We start from the raw sequence: 15,410 nt of genomic DNA, 5'->3' as shown, positions 1-15,410 counted from the left end.
GCTTTTTGGAAAACTCAAGCTAGGAAGCTGACTTCCACTTATCACTTGACACACCCAAGAACTAAGAACTTGGAACATTTCATGCAAATTCTTAGTCATTTATTCCATATACTTATTGAACATTGGACTGTGCTAGTAGAAGAGATATGTCATAACCCAAGGACTCTCCACTTATTAATAACTATACTCTTTCCATCTATGTTTCTTTCTTCTCAGATTGGATTATTATTATTATATATTGCTAATATTCAGTGACTCCCTACTATGTCTCAGCCAACAGATTATCCTATGAGACATTCTCTTCACTTTAGAGATAAGATACCGAAGCTTAGAGGGTTGAAACAATGACACCAAGTTCCCACAACTAGTAAACATTGAAGCCAAATCAAATGCAGCTTTTCATGATTCAAAATCAATACCAATAACAAGCTATATTGCTTCTCTGATGATAATATCAAGTTCTCAACATGGAAGAGATACTGTGATTCATGATATAGTTTCATTTTCATAACAATCCAGTGAAATAGATTTATGCTTTCTGTGCTCACTTCACTAAACAGTTCTACAATAAAATTGAATGACAATTCCACAATAGAGCGTGTGTTCTAATTATATGTATATATATATATATATATATACGTACATATATAAAATACAATCCCCAAACCAGAAGCTACAATCATTAATTAAGTTTCCAAGATTCTAATAATTTTCCAGATATGGTGATTAAAGAAAATAAAACCTTAAGTATCTTTCTCTGCTCCAGGAAGCCGCAGATCCGATTTACCTGACACCATCTCTGCTCATGAGCCTGAATCAGTATAAATCATTCCTTCCACTTTTCCTTGTGAAGGGGTGCCTCCAGACGAAACAACATATTCTAATGAATAATAAAAATATCAATAAAACAACTTTTTTACACTGTGTCCCAGAAAGGTGCTATGTATGTTGCATGCATTATTGCATTTATTTTTCATATCACTTGAGATATGTACTATCACAAATCCTGTCTTGAAGATGAGCAAACTAAGACATGGAGACATTAAACATCTCACCTAAAATGATTGAGCATTACAAATCCACATAATCTCATTGTGAAACACAAATTCTTAACCATTGCACTGTACCACTGAAGAAGTGAACAGTGCCCTATACTAGCTAAATACAATTGTTCCTACAGCCAAATGATGTGGTAAAAGAACTGCTTCAGTAGCATAGGTTCTTAAGCAGAGTCTATCCGGCACTTGGTGGGAATACATTAGCGACTACTGCTTTAAGTGGGGATATAAACTACATGCTCTCTAAGACTGCTCTAAATACTCAGACCTATTGTTAGAATTATCCCTCTTATTAAACAAAGTATACAGCTGCCAAGACACTCTGTGCAAATCTAAAATATAGACTAACAACAACCTCTCCTATCTCCAGTCCAAGGACTTCAAAAGTTGTTTAGTAGCCCTAATGAAGTAGAAGGAACACATTCTTGGAAAGCAAGATAACTGGGCTTTATTCCAGGTTGTCCCTCTAACTCCTAGGATATGTTGTTAATTTGCTCACTACTCTGGGTCTTAGTTTCCTCATCTGGAGAATGAGACAGTTGTGGTAGATGAGTGGAAAACTAGGGTTTCAAAGGAGCCATCGCAGGGACTCTGTCCCTTTCAAACACAGCAACATGGTTCTTACCTGCATGAAATGTTTACACTTCCAAGCAAAATTTCCTTTGAGCCACCTCATGACTTAGGGTATTTTAAAACAAAAGGCAGTAGGAAAGAAAATAATGCCTCTTCTGTCTTAAAATCTATGGATTCATCACAAATCTATTTAGACAACTAGTACACATCTCAACTTCTCAATCTGATGTTCAAGACTCTCCCCCATGTAATCAACTTCATCGTTTTGTATGTCTCCCTCCCACTGCAGTCAAGTCCACCTCTTACCGCCAGAATACACGTCTCAGTCTCTTTAGGACAGTGGGAAAGTTCATGGGTTCAGAATGAGCAGATTTAGTCCTCTACCCCAGTCAGGCCATTGACTGAATACATAACCTTCGATCCTGAAAAAATAAAACAACGCAACAGCAATTAAAGTCAGTAGGTCTCAAGTGGTTATTATTCAAGGGTACTGTGGTAAGAGCTTCATGATTTTCTCTTTTAATTCTCACAAAAGCTGTATGAGACAGGAACTAGTATTATCCTTATTTTCCACGGCAGTGGATAAGGCTTAGAAAACTTGCGCAACTACTCAAAGCCCTTTGGTGGGTATGTGGTCAAGTTCATAGCACAGGCTACTAACCACTATGCTCTACAACCCCTCTAAGAAGTTCATGCCCTGGCTTACAACACTTCCATGGGAATCAAAGGAAGTAACAGGCATGAGAATGTTTAGGGAGCACTAAATATTCAAAACATTATTCAAATATTCATCATGATTAATTTCCATTTCTATTAGCCCCTGATTTCCTCCTGCCTCTGCCTATGGTGTGTGTTATCAACAAATCCATTACCACTCGTCCTTCATGCCTCACTTCCTCCCGATTGTCCCCATCACAACCATCATCTTGGATATTTGCTACATAAGCTTTCTAGGTTGCATATCAGCAGTAATTCAATTATCTTCTTAGATAATGTGTTTTTAATTTTATGTTGGCTTTATGTCCTTATGTGGATGCTTAAAGAGAGCTAATTTATTCTCTTTCTACCCATTCTTAATGCTGTACTGTGTACACACTAGTCATTTAATTAAATTTAATTAAATCAATGAAATTGAATTCATCCAAAAAATAGTACGTTGAACCATGGGTGCCAGGCAATGCTGGTGGCAGTCCCTGCCTCCAGAAATGAGAGCATCATTGTCAGAGCCTCGCTGCTATTTCTTTAGCATGCAGCTCAAATATCCCGTTTACTATCTTTCACCTTTGCCATTTCTACTCCCAGACTTTCTATAGCCAAACCCAAGAACTGAAACACGCCTTGGACTTCCAGTTCAGTATCGAATCATTGCCATCAGATCTTCTTTGTAATAATGTCTTTTTCTTTCCAGCGTTCCTGTGAAATACCATCACTCAAAAGACCATTCATATAAAGGAAGTGAGGAATGACATTTCTGCAATCACCTAATTATTTCCAGATAGTGCATATTTATCATTCAATAGCATATCCGTTACTCCAAAGGATACAAGGAAATACCTTATCCGTAAAGAGAGAGAGAGATTATGAACACTCATGAAACAATGCCTGTGCATATAAGTCCAGAAGGGAAAATATCAGTATGATCTATAGGTTTCAAAGAAGATGAAAGGAGCTAGTGCTTGACATGAGAATTTAGAAAATTCTAAATTTGTAAACATAGTTTAGAAAGTGAACAAGAAGGACAACAGTATGCTTTAATATAGTTAAAATTTTAATATTTAAACAACATTATAAACTTATAAACATTAAAATATGACAAAAGTATTAACTTAAATTATAGTTTAAATGTTTACTAGATATTATGATTCTTAGCATACTCTGGGTGTTCCATAAAACTTAGTCACACACACCCCTACTATCCCTAGGTATGAGGTGCCTTGAGTAGGTGTGCCTAGCTAAACAGTTCAACTGGGAATAAGTAGTAACAGCTATAAGGCTACAGAAACCATGTAAAACCCCTGACTTTCTACACTACAGGTAGCTATTCCTTCTGAGTTCCTATAATATGCCAGACAACCTCTCTGTCCTTCAGTTTCATTCTCTGTAAAATGGCAAAGTAATGTTACCAATCCCAAAGAGTTGTTGTAAAGATTACATGAGTTTATAATTGTAAAGGGCTTAGATAAGCATCCCCATATCTTTTCCCAGGATTAGGAGATTGATACTGACCACAAACTATTTTAAAATAGGTCCTCTGCTTTGGATTTTCAACAAATGTGTTTACACCTGCTTCCATTAAATGCTCAATTGGCTAGCAGGAAATCAGCCTAATGACTCCTCAACATTAGTCAGGATGTAAGTTTTTGAAATGACCTTAAAGGAAAAATCATCCAAAACCATTTTCTAAAACAGACTGCAGTCATATCCTAAAGTAGAATAGTTTAAATAAAAATTATTTATTTATTTTTGTAAGTTATAGAAGTAAAAGCTGATCTTTGGAAAATATTTTATATAGATAGATAGAGTGATAGAAAGTTTAAAATCAGGACCACTCCCAACCACAAGCACTCATTCAACGTCTATTAACAATCTAGTGCGTGCTCTTCAGATGTGCATTTGTGTGTAAGTATACTGTAATTGTTACAGTCATTTGTGTGTTTTACTCTAGATAAACATATATAAAATATGATACTATACTTGAATAATTGGTATGGGCATTATTTCTCAGTATTTGTGAATTTTCCTTCACTTTAATTGCTGCATATTATTCCATTTTAATGGTTACACCATAATTCCTTTAAAGAGTCCATTTTTGCTTGAAATTTACGTTATTTCTAATATTCTGCCTAACACACAATACTGCAGCGAACATCCCTTATAGACATCTTTAATTCCATGTTTGAATATTTCTGCTGGGGAAATCTATGTTATCACCACGTCAAAAGTTATGCATCTGTTTCACTTTAATCGATTCTATGACACTGCTTTCAAAATCCTGGCCCATCTCTTATTCCAATCAATAGTGTCTTAAAGAGTAATTTTCCCCATAGCTTTACTAACATTAAATATTATCAATCTTGATTATATTAAGCAAGTGCTAGATGAAAAATTGTATCTCCCCTTAATTTGTGTTCATTCAATCCTAGAACTCCTAGAATCCAATGAAATTCCTAGAATTTCATTGATGACTTAAACAATAAACATATTATTGGTATCCATATGGAGCTAAATTAAATACAATGTAATATCTATATAGAGATATATAGTTTATACACAGATATCCTTATTTAACTAATAACAATACATAATTTTTGTACCAGACATTTTGTTAGTACTTTATACATGCATTTAATCCTTACATCTGGCTATATTTAGATGTTGGAAAAAATAGAATAATTAATTTGTTTAAGGCTATACAGTTAGTAAGTGATAGAGCCTGGATCTGAATCCAAGAAGCTGACTTTACAGCTGATATGTGTTTCTTGTGTCTTAATTTCTTATGGAGCAAAATAATTTCTTCAATAAAGTCACAGATAACAAGAAGTGGTAGCAACGTGTTTAGTAAGCACCTTTGAGTTGTTTGTTTGTTTGTTTGTTTTGCTGAGGAAGATTCACCCTGAGCTAACATCTCTGGCAATCTTCTTCTACTTTTTAGTCTGTGGGCCACCAGGACAGCATGACTGCTAACAGAGTGGTTAAGGTCCATGCCCAGGAACGGAACCTGGGACACCAAAGCAGAGCAGAGCTTGCCAAACTTAGCACTAGGCTGCCAGGGTTGGCCCTGAGTCATCATTTTTCAATGAATAATCAGTGGCCCTGTGTTCCTCAGAAGATCTGTGTCCTGGGCATATACACCATGAATAAAACATTTCTCTAATTAAAGGCTTTAAAATGACTTTTGCTGTTGGGAAATCTTCCTAATTCATTTTGCTTTCCTTGAGAGATGGGTGAAGATGGTATTATCTACAGCAGCACTTTTATAGGGTGAAAATTACTATACCATTGTAGATACAAAAATTAATTTTTTGGAATGCTTTTGGAGGGAGGGTCTTAATCCCTGAAAGCTTTCTTGATTTCACCACCCCATCCCTGGACAAATCATCAGTATCACCCTCAGCATCAACACCAAAACCACCCTTGTTGTCAGAGCTGCTCACAAGTAAATGTGTGTGCTTTCATATAGATAGAGAAATACATTTTTAAAGTCCAATTCATCTTTACATTAAAAATTAAAGTCAGAAATTTAATGTATCATCAAAGAATTAAAACAGAAAGAAAAACATCAGATAGGTTAATTCTCAAAGGTGATTAGTAGAAAAATAAAGATTAGAGGAAATTGGTACAAGAGGAAAGTAGAAACATATATAGATATAATATACGTGTATAATATACAGATGCATATATATACACACACTAAGAAAGAGTTGCATGAAAGAAGGGAAACAAAAACATCTAAAACCACCCTAGACACATCCAGTTAATCCCATTCCTTCCCTTCCTAAAAGCTCATCTCTGAAACACAAATACAGTTTTATTTGCTAATCTCATCAACTGGATAGAGACCAAAAGGCAGACACTTAAGATTTGATAATTTGCCAAAAGAAGTTCAAATAAGCCAAGGTAAAAATTTTGATTGCTCAAAGCTCTCCAAGCCAAGTCTGCAATTTGTGTATATAGATAGAACAGGTAAACCTCTGACACATTTTAAGTATAACATAATTGTCTATGTATATAGATGATTCAACTATTTCAATGATTTCAAAATAGTTCAAATTAATAAAAACATTTAATTCTCACGTAAGTTTTTAAAGTCACCTCCAAAACTCGGTCTGATGTCATCTCTACAATGTCCAAAAGCCAGTTACCTGATGGACCCAATACTTAGAAGGGGGACATTGTGCGAGTAAAATTTCTAAGGTCATGTCAGGGTCACCACGGGTCTGCCCCATTCAGGATGTACTCAAAGAAACTCTTGTCTACAAAAGAGCTAGGAATCTGACATTAGAGTGTTAAAGCAGCACATCCCAGTGCAGAGGCAAGTAAGATCTACAGTGGAACAAAGCATCCAATCACTAAATGGAAAGCTATTTTGATAGGATCACAGTTTCTAATGATTTTAAAGAAAGTTTTAAAACAGCTGCTCTAAGGGTTTAAAGGCAAGTAGAAAACAATCCTTGTGGTTGGTGGAGGAATTTAAATTTCATCTCAATAGAAAAAGTTGCCGAAAAAAGACAGCCAGCTAAGCTGTTTGCAAAATCATTCACAGAACTGTGTCTTCCATTTGTCTGCACATTGAGCTTAATTGATAAACAGCTTCCAATCCACATCTTAGAAGAAACATCATTAACAGGATGTGACCTTTCAGGCAATAGACATAGTCTAAAAGAGGACAGAGTGCCATTTCCAGATGGCACAGAATTTCAAAATGTGCAGACTTGCATCATTCCAACTGCATCCTTTTGAGGCTGTGTCTCTACTGACTGAGGAGCTAATCACCATTCCAGTGAATTCCCACCCACCCCTGCAATGATCCACTTTTCCCAGGGGCTGAACTTCACTGGAGCCAGGCCAAGCTGATGTTCCACAAGCACAAAACCAGATCATGGTATTAACAATTCAATTATTTGCTCCACAACCAAGATCTCTTCTTCAATAACAGAATGGCCATACAATGATCCATCTGTCTGATAATATAAATGAAGGAAAGTCAACAGGATTTATTCTTAGCCAGCTAGAAAGTACTAAGACCAAATTTTTCTATCACCTAATCTGGTGCTCTTTCATCTTTTAAGACGATTAAAATTGTGTCACATCTAAGTGAAGGACAGTTGACATTAATTATTTATTTTTTGCTGAGGAAGATTTGGCCTGCACTAACATCTGTTGCCAATCTTCTATTTTGTGTGTAAGTTGCTACCACACCATGGTCGCTGATGAATGGTGTACACAGGTCCATGCCCAGGAACCCACGCTGGGCTGCTGAAGCAGAGTGCATGGAACTTAACCACTAGGTCATAGCGCCGGCCCCTAGTTGGCATTATTAAGGGTTAAAAAAATGTATCTCAGCAAGAAAAAATAAGGACTGAGTTCCATCTCATTCCATAACAATTTGTACTCCCAAATGACATGTTTTCAATTTAGAAACATTTGAGGTTAGAGTCTTTATTCTTTTTCCACCTTCAATAGTAAAAAATATCAATATCCTACATTTACAGTGTACTTCACAGATTACAACTGGTTCATTAACATATTTGACCATACACCCTGGGAAGCCTCCTGAGAAGGAAGAGGCTCTCAGTTTTACTAAATATGATCCTCAGAGGTGACAGGCGAACCTCTGCACTTAGATTATCTTTACTAACATTCTAAAACTGCTCCATGTTCTTACCTAACTGTGGGTTAAGAAGGGCTCTTCAATCTTTTTCTCATTTTCATTATTGCCCACCTAAGGCTCCTTTTTGACATTCTGTTACCCTAATGACCTCCCAAAAATCTTAACACCACAGACATAGTATTTATGTATTTTATGTATATCTATGCTTTATATGTAAAAACAGTAAGATATTTTCATCTCCCAAGAACTCATTTTTACCTACCATTTTACTTACCATTTTACTTGGGAGAGATACCATCCCCATTGCAAATGTATGTGTTAGAGTAATTCACTTACAAAAAGAAAGGGAGGAAACAGTGTGTTTTTTTAATCTTGGGTCTGACTAAAATTCTAGCTGTACTTTAAACAACTACACAAATCTATATCCAATTCTCTTCTGCATCACCCTCTTAATAAAACGTTTTTCAGCAAACACTACTAACACAATTACAATTTTTATTTATTCATTATCTTGTTTATTATCCATCTATGCCTCACTTGAATTTAAGTTGCACACAAACATAGCCCTTGTTTGTGGTATTCAACAGCTCCCAGAACTCTCTGGTACACTATAGGCATTGAACAATAGTTTTTGTATAAATGAAATAAGTCAAAATTTCCTACACTTAAATGAAAATGGAGCCATTTTTCAAGTAATAAATATTAACACTATGGCATAACAATGGGAAAAATCCTATAGAAACAACATTTAGCTCTTCAAAGTGCTACCCTCCTGCCCAGAGTATTAGTCTCCTCAGTGATTGAGTTGCTTATTCTTTCTCCAAACTTGTCTCTCACCTGTGTCACTTTCTTTGAAATTCAACAATTTGACTTTTATTTCTTGAGCTCATTTCATCCCACTTTTCATGATGCCCATGAAGTGAACTACATCTGTGGAAATGAGATCATCAGATGGCTTTTTTCTGACACCTGAGGAATTAGGAGAATGCAAGTAACCTGGGAAGGGGAGGTCAAGGGACAGCCGAAGGGAAGAAAGGGCCCCCCATAATAAGGGAAGGATGCCTCAAGAGCAATCCTGACAATGCAGCCAATGATCAGTTCTGTGTTTTGATATTTTCACATCATCCTAGCAAGGAGTATTGAGAAGTAGGAAGAGTAGAGATGACAGAGTCTAAAAGACTTGATACTGTTGCTTAACTTCATTGAGTCTTATTTTCTTCTTGTCCAAAATGGAGTAAAGACTAATAAAACTTGTTGCTACACTAAGATAATCAAAGCATGTAAATAACCTATCAAAACGTATGCCTCATGGTTGGCCTTCAATAAGAGTTAGCTCACTCTCCTCACTTAATGCCTAATATTTTCACTGAATTAAAAGTCCGTATAACCCAAAGCATCATTATACAACAGACCCAAATATTATTTATCCTGTTAATTTTTTGGACTAAATATACTTACGTCCTTATATGTTGTTTTAAGTATCAGAAAAATTCAGATGGCAGTTGGACCTCATGAGAGATTCTTGATAATGAATAAAAAGGGACGTCTTAACATTCCTTAAAATTATTCACAAACCAGAAGATTCCGTCTACTGAGAATGTCAGACTGCCTTACATTTCCTCCTTCAGTTCTTACACCTTCCAAGTTTGCTGTTGACAATTTATAATTTGTGTTTCATCAATCTTCTCATCACTCCACTGAGCACTTGCTGTCACGCCTAAGACACAATCATTGGCCTTAGTTTCCCTCTTCAAATCTTCCCTTTTGTCTTAGAGTAGAAACAGTATTTACTCAATATTTTACCCTCTCCTTACTCCTGGCTTACTCTCATCTGCTATCTGACAGTCAAAATGAACCACATCATTTAATCCAGATTGTACTGAAATGTTTAATTCTCACCAGCAATTGTAAACTTGATCATTTTTAATATATTAAGTGCAGTTTACATCATCTTCCAAGCTTAGACTTTGTGGGAAAAGGTTCTAGTTCTTATGAATTTGAGACAGCTGTGCGTAAGCTAAAACACCCAGTCACCTATATATATTAGTTATCTATATGAGATTAAACCTATGCAATTCTCTTGCTCTCTAAGGGCTATAACATATTCCACTTAGATAAGATTAACTTATATGACTCTTTCAGAATGAATAAGCTAAATAACCCAAAGGAAATTATTTTTAAATATAATCACTGGTAGTGAAAGTATTCCATTCTTCTGTGAAAGAATGAATATTACGTTCTGCGGGAGGGAAACAGCCCTCTCTCAACTAAAGTCACATTTTTGCTCCAAAGTTTTCTGATGGCATTTTTCATTTCTGCATTTCTCAGGGTGTAGATTAAGGGGTTCAACATGGGAGTTATGACACTGAAAACCACAGTCATGGATTTATCAATGGGAAAAGTGGAATTGGGCCTTGCATACAGAAAGACACAGGGAACAAAGAATAAAATGACCACAGTCATATGGGATGAACAGGTGTAGAAGGCTTTGCATTTCTCTTCCAAACCATGAGTCTTAAGAGAGTATAATATGACCCCATAGGAAACTAGGAGAATGAAGAAGATGATAGTGCAAATTGCCCCTCCATTAGCTATCATAGAAAGTCCAGTGAGGTAGGTATTGGTGCAAGCAAGTTTCAATAAGGGATACACATCACACACGAAGTTGTCAATGACATTGGGGCCACAGAAAGGGAGCTGATAAATAAAGAGAAATTGAACCAATGAGTGCAGAAAGCCTCCAGTCCAGGCCACCAGCAGCATGACAATGCAAACACGCTGATTCATGATGATCAAATAATGAAGAGGTTCACAGATAGCTACATATCAGTCATAGGCCATCACCACCAGAAGAATGACTTCAGCACCAGCAAATAAGTGTTCTATAAAGACTTGAGTCATACAAGCCCGGAAGGAAATAGTCTTCTTCTCATAAAGCAAGTCTACAATCATTTTGGGAGCAATGACAGTAGAATAGACAGCATCAATAAATGATAAATAAGCCAGAAAAAAGTACATGGGGGCACCCAGTGACTGGCTGGCCATAATGGTCACAATGATGAGGAGATTGGCCACTATGGTCACAATGTAGATAAGTAAGAATGCAACAAATAGAACTTTTTGCCCCTCAGGGGTCTGTGTGAGTCCCAGGAGGACAAACTCAGTCCCATTGTGCCTATTTTCCATGTGTTCTTCTGAAGGTGTTGAACTCAGCTGTCAAAGGCTGTAAGAAAAAGGGCCAATAATGAATTTGAGAAGATCACAAGCTTTATATAAAAAATGTGATGCCTTACTCAAAAATGTTTGCTCCACAAGGCCTCACACAGAGTAACTATTTAGAAAATGAGAGTTTGGATTCTCCTTCCACAATTACTCCATTCCTTTTCACAAATTTCTTGTTTCAATAACAATGATGAGACTTCAGTATTCTAACCGGAAGTTATTTGCGAGTGGGCGTGTCTGTGAGATGATCTACTAAACAGCAAGAAAGCTACTTCCTCCAGAATCTCTCTCATAAAGACGGCATTTTTGACATTATTTATCATTTCATTTTTCCTGAATGCTTTTTGGAATCCTGAGATCCTCCATGAAAACAATCTCATCTCTAATAACTTTATTTATATATTTATGTAAAGTAATACCTAGTGCATGGAGCATAAAATTATAGCTGAAGTTTTCTTTTAATTTTTATTTTTTATTGCACTAAAATTGGATAATAACATTATATAGCTTTCCGATGTACATCTGAAGTTTTGATAATTGCCTTTCTGAATTACTCTACTATAAGCATCACGACTCAAGGAATAAGTCACTCACCACAATAAAAAATAAAAACAAGTCATATCATGAGTGCTCGTTATATGCTTATTGAATTTTATTTCATTAAACTGAATATCAACTCTCATAAGAAAGCAATTGAGCAGAGATAAATGTGTTAAATTCTCTCCAGCCAAGAAAGTCCAATGAAAGCAATGCTTTGTTTGAAAATACATACACATGCGCATGCACACACAGGGATACATACACAAACTGAATTAACATTTATTACTACCTAGGTTATTGAAGGAAAAAATGGATAATACTAATCAAAATGAATGGGTTGGGTGCTAGACATTTTCCTTACTTTCCAACATTGCTTGGAATTAATTATTGCTAACCATAGCTCAATTCAGAAGGCCAAAATAAAGATTTTAGGCAGAATCATGGTGTAGTAGAAAGAATTCTATACGAAAATCCAGAAGTATTACTTGATTTTGCTCAGTCATCTTGGGAAAAGTCACATCCCAACTTATATTCTTATTGGAAATGCTACGATCTTTCCAGATGTATGTTTCTGAATTTTTGTCATTGAAACTTTTATCCTAAATGACACAATAACACTTTTGTTGGTAGATCCTCTTTATGTCAATCAGGGTGAATTAGCATGTGTCAAAGGTTGTTTGATTGTTAATAACGTATGAGACTAGTTATTTTGTTCATATAATTGGTTCTGGTTATCTCAGTCCGTGTTGAATACAAGGTATTCATTCTCACTTGAGGAAAATACAGTATTTGTCAGGCCTTTCGGGAATGATCCAGAGTCAGTTTTATTTGTAAGGCAGAATTATTTTAATTGTGCTCTGTTTCAGAGCCCACATTTGCAGATGATCATTTGTGAAGAGCAAGAGATTATTCTATCCTTTGTGCTTCTAGGCAAATTTGTACCCAAGCATCAGAAAGAGAATATAAGTGTAGATGAGAGAAAATAAGAGAGACTAGACAAAAGATAGATAGCAACCAGCAAAGACAGTAGGTTGAATGAAACTTGCTTTGAAATTGGTAAACAGTTTGGTTTGGGGGGTTTGAATGAGTTGGGTGAAGAGGAAATTTCAGATTTCCTGAGCTATCAATTAGGAGGTGGCCCAAGGGATAACTCAGCATCAGTACCAGGACTTGCCTTTCAGAATCCTGTACTTCCAAATCAAAGAAAAATGAGTAAATAAAATTCTAAGCTTTAAGATATATCAGTAGATGAGATCAGTTGCCTAAACAAGGAGTTCCACCTTCAGGGTTTCTGGCAAGTCATTGCATATATACATAATTAAATATCTTCACTCACAATTATGAAGCTAAACTGCATTTACAGTGGAAAGTAAATAGTCATAATTTATAGGAGTAGTCTAAGCATTCAAAGATAGCTTCCACTAGGAGGGTTTAATCCCCTGACCTGTTGAGTCTTTACAACACTTATTTGTCTATAGCTGTGTTTTCCACTATCATATGTTGGGTCTGCCAGGAGAGAAAACATACCTTATTAATGATTGTATCTCCAGAATCTATGAGTGTGTCTAATATATTTTAAGTGATTAATAAATATTTGACTATTAAAAATGTTCTTATGAACTTATTACTCTAAACTATTGAAAATTGTTAATTTGACTTGCCATGATGCAAATTTCTATACTTTACCAATATTATATTTTATAAAAAATAAATATATCTGATTCAAACATTCATGAGATTGTTCAAATTTCTTAACGTATTCAGTGAGAAACAATAAATCATTAAAGAATCCTGAAAAAATGTAAATCCCTTGTAAGTATCCCACAATGACAATTAAGATAAATTAAGTGGATGCACACTATGCCAAATTCAACAACATAAGGCATAAATAAAAACCACTTATATGGTTTGCTAGGTTTAAAATACTGGGAAATACTTTTAATCAACAAGATATTGGAAAGTATAGATTCTGATATTTTGAGTTTTAGTCCAGATCCTTTTGAAACATATGATCACAATGCCTAAAGAGGTTTCTATTTAACTGTCTGTATAGTAAAACCTGTTTCCCCTGTAAGCAACACCTTTTTTAAAAATGATTGAACAATGACCATAAAAAATGGTGCAGTAAAAGTTTTGAGGTCTTAATAAACACTTAATCAGTTCATTTGATTTTTTTAAAAGAAAGAAATATCATTTTCCAAGTCAATTTCTTCATAGTAAAGGAAAAATGCTACCTCTAAAACCTGAATGTGGTTGAATAGACTTTAAGGACAAACACAGAAAAACAACAATCAGAGAGAGTAGACTGCCTATTTCATAGATAGTCTTTGTCAGTTTTGTTTTGTAATTTTGCACAGGTGGGCGGGATGTCTGCACAGTGCACTTTTTGGGAATTCAGATTCTAACTTCTGGTTTGGAATTTGAGCCTCAGAAGAATATAATAAGAAAATATAATAAAATAAATTATTCAGCCTTATAAAGGAAGTAAATTATGATACATGCTACAACATGGATGAACCTTGAAGACATTGTTGTAAGTGTAATAAGCCAGACACAAAAGGGAAAGAGATCACAAAAGGGTGATCTCTTTTATGAGTCACCTAGAATAGTCATATTCAGAGAGACAGAAATACAAGAGTAGTTACCAGGGGCTCGGGGGAGGAGCAAATGGGAGTTACTGTTTAATGGGTGCATTGTCAGTTTGGGTCAATGAAAAATTCTGGAGATGGATAGTGGTGATCGATGCACAAAAATGTGTTACGTATATTTTACCACAATAAAAAAATTACCAACAGAAATAAAACATCTATACATAACCAGAACACTTAAAGATACCAGACACAAGGTAATGATTTATTAAACAACTATAGTAGTCATTACTATTATCTTCAAAATACTGAGATTCAAAACAAATAAGTGTTAGATTCTCTAGATTATATAAAGCAATCTGAAAAAGCTATTTTGAAGAACATATCTGTGCCATGTTATATTGTATGTTGTATGTTATATGCTCTGCTCTGCTCTGCGTTCTCTGTATTTCAGTATACATTTAAACAACTGGAACACAAAATACTGGAGAAAAATATTTCCATTGTGATTATTCCAATAGTATTCTATAAAATACAGACAATACATGTGCTACTTTATGCCAGGAGCTTCTGGCTTAAAACATTTTGGGTCAAAGACAAAACCTGCTTCTCAAGAACGATACATAGTTCATTCCAACTAAGTCTACTTTGCCCTATGCTCGTAGCAGTGAAGAGTTTGTGTGAATATGTTACCTGTGTTTTTTATTTTCTCTTCTGTCACTTGTTCTAAATCCAAGTTTCTGAAATTCTATCTCTGGTCCTGGAAGATGACGATTTAGTTTGATGAAGATAAGTCAGGACTGCCACCACATCAATCCAGGTGTGACTGCAGAGAAAGATCAGGGTACACGCAGTTACCCAGCTGTAAATGCTTTCTCACACATGGATATATCTCTTTATGACCACATAAAGTATGACCATCGTCTTCAACTTTCATAAACACTTTACAGTTTGGATTATGAAATTATCCAGAGTTGGCATCAAGAATATACGTTGATGTGACTGATGAATCACCAAATTTGAAAGCTGTGGTTGAGAATATGTATCAAGAACCAAGTTTAAAACCTAATTATTAAGTTTAACTGATCAAATTAGTGG

The 15,410-nt window shown here is 35.4% G+C and overlaps 1 long non-coding RNA gene and 1 pseudogene across 1 annotated transcript; both read right to left on the bottom strand.

Annotated features, from left to right (window-relative positions):
- Nucleotides 1-781: 781 nt before the first annotated feature.
- LOC138916587 (uncharacterized) lies at nucleotides 782-15,142 on the bottom strand. The gene is made up of 3 exons (XR_011423875.1): nucleotides 15,006-15,142; nucleotides 1,938-2,053; nucleotides 782-880 (listed from the first exon to the last, which is right to left on the bottom strand). It is a non-coding gene; the product is annotated as an uncharacterized lncRNA (long non-coding RNA).
- LOC138916583 (olfactory receptor 4A15-like) lies at nucleotides 4,081-11,274 on the bottom strand (annotated as a pseudogene).
- Nucleotides 15,143-15,410: the final 268 nt, after the last annotated feature.

This window comes from Equus caballus, chromosome 12, assembly GCF_041296265.1.
Source record: "Equus caballus isolate H_3958 breed thoroughbred chromosome 12, TB-T2T, whole genome shotgun sequence".
Taxonomy (NCBI): domain Eukaryota; kingdom Metazoa; phylum Chordata; class Mammalia; order Perissodactyla; family Equidae; genus Equus; species Equus caballus.
Note: the sequence above shows the minus strand (reverse complement) of the source record. Positions and strands in the feature narration are given on the sequence as shown.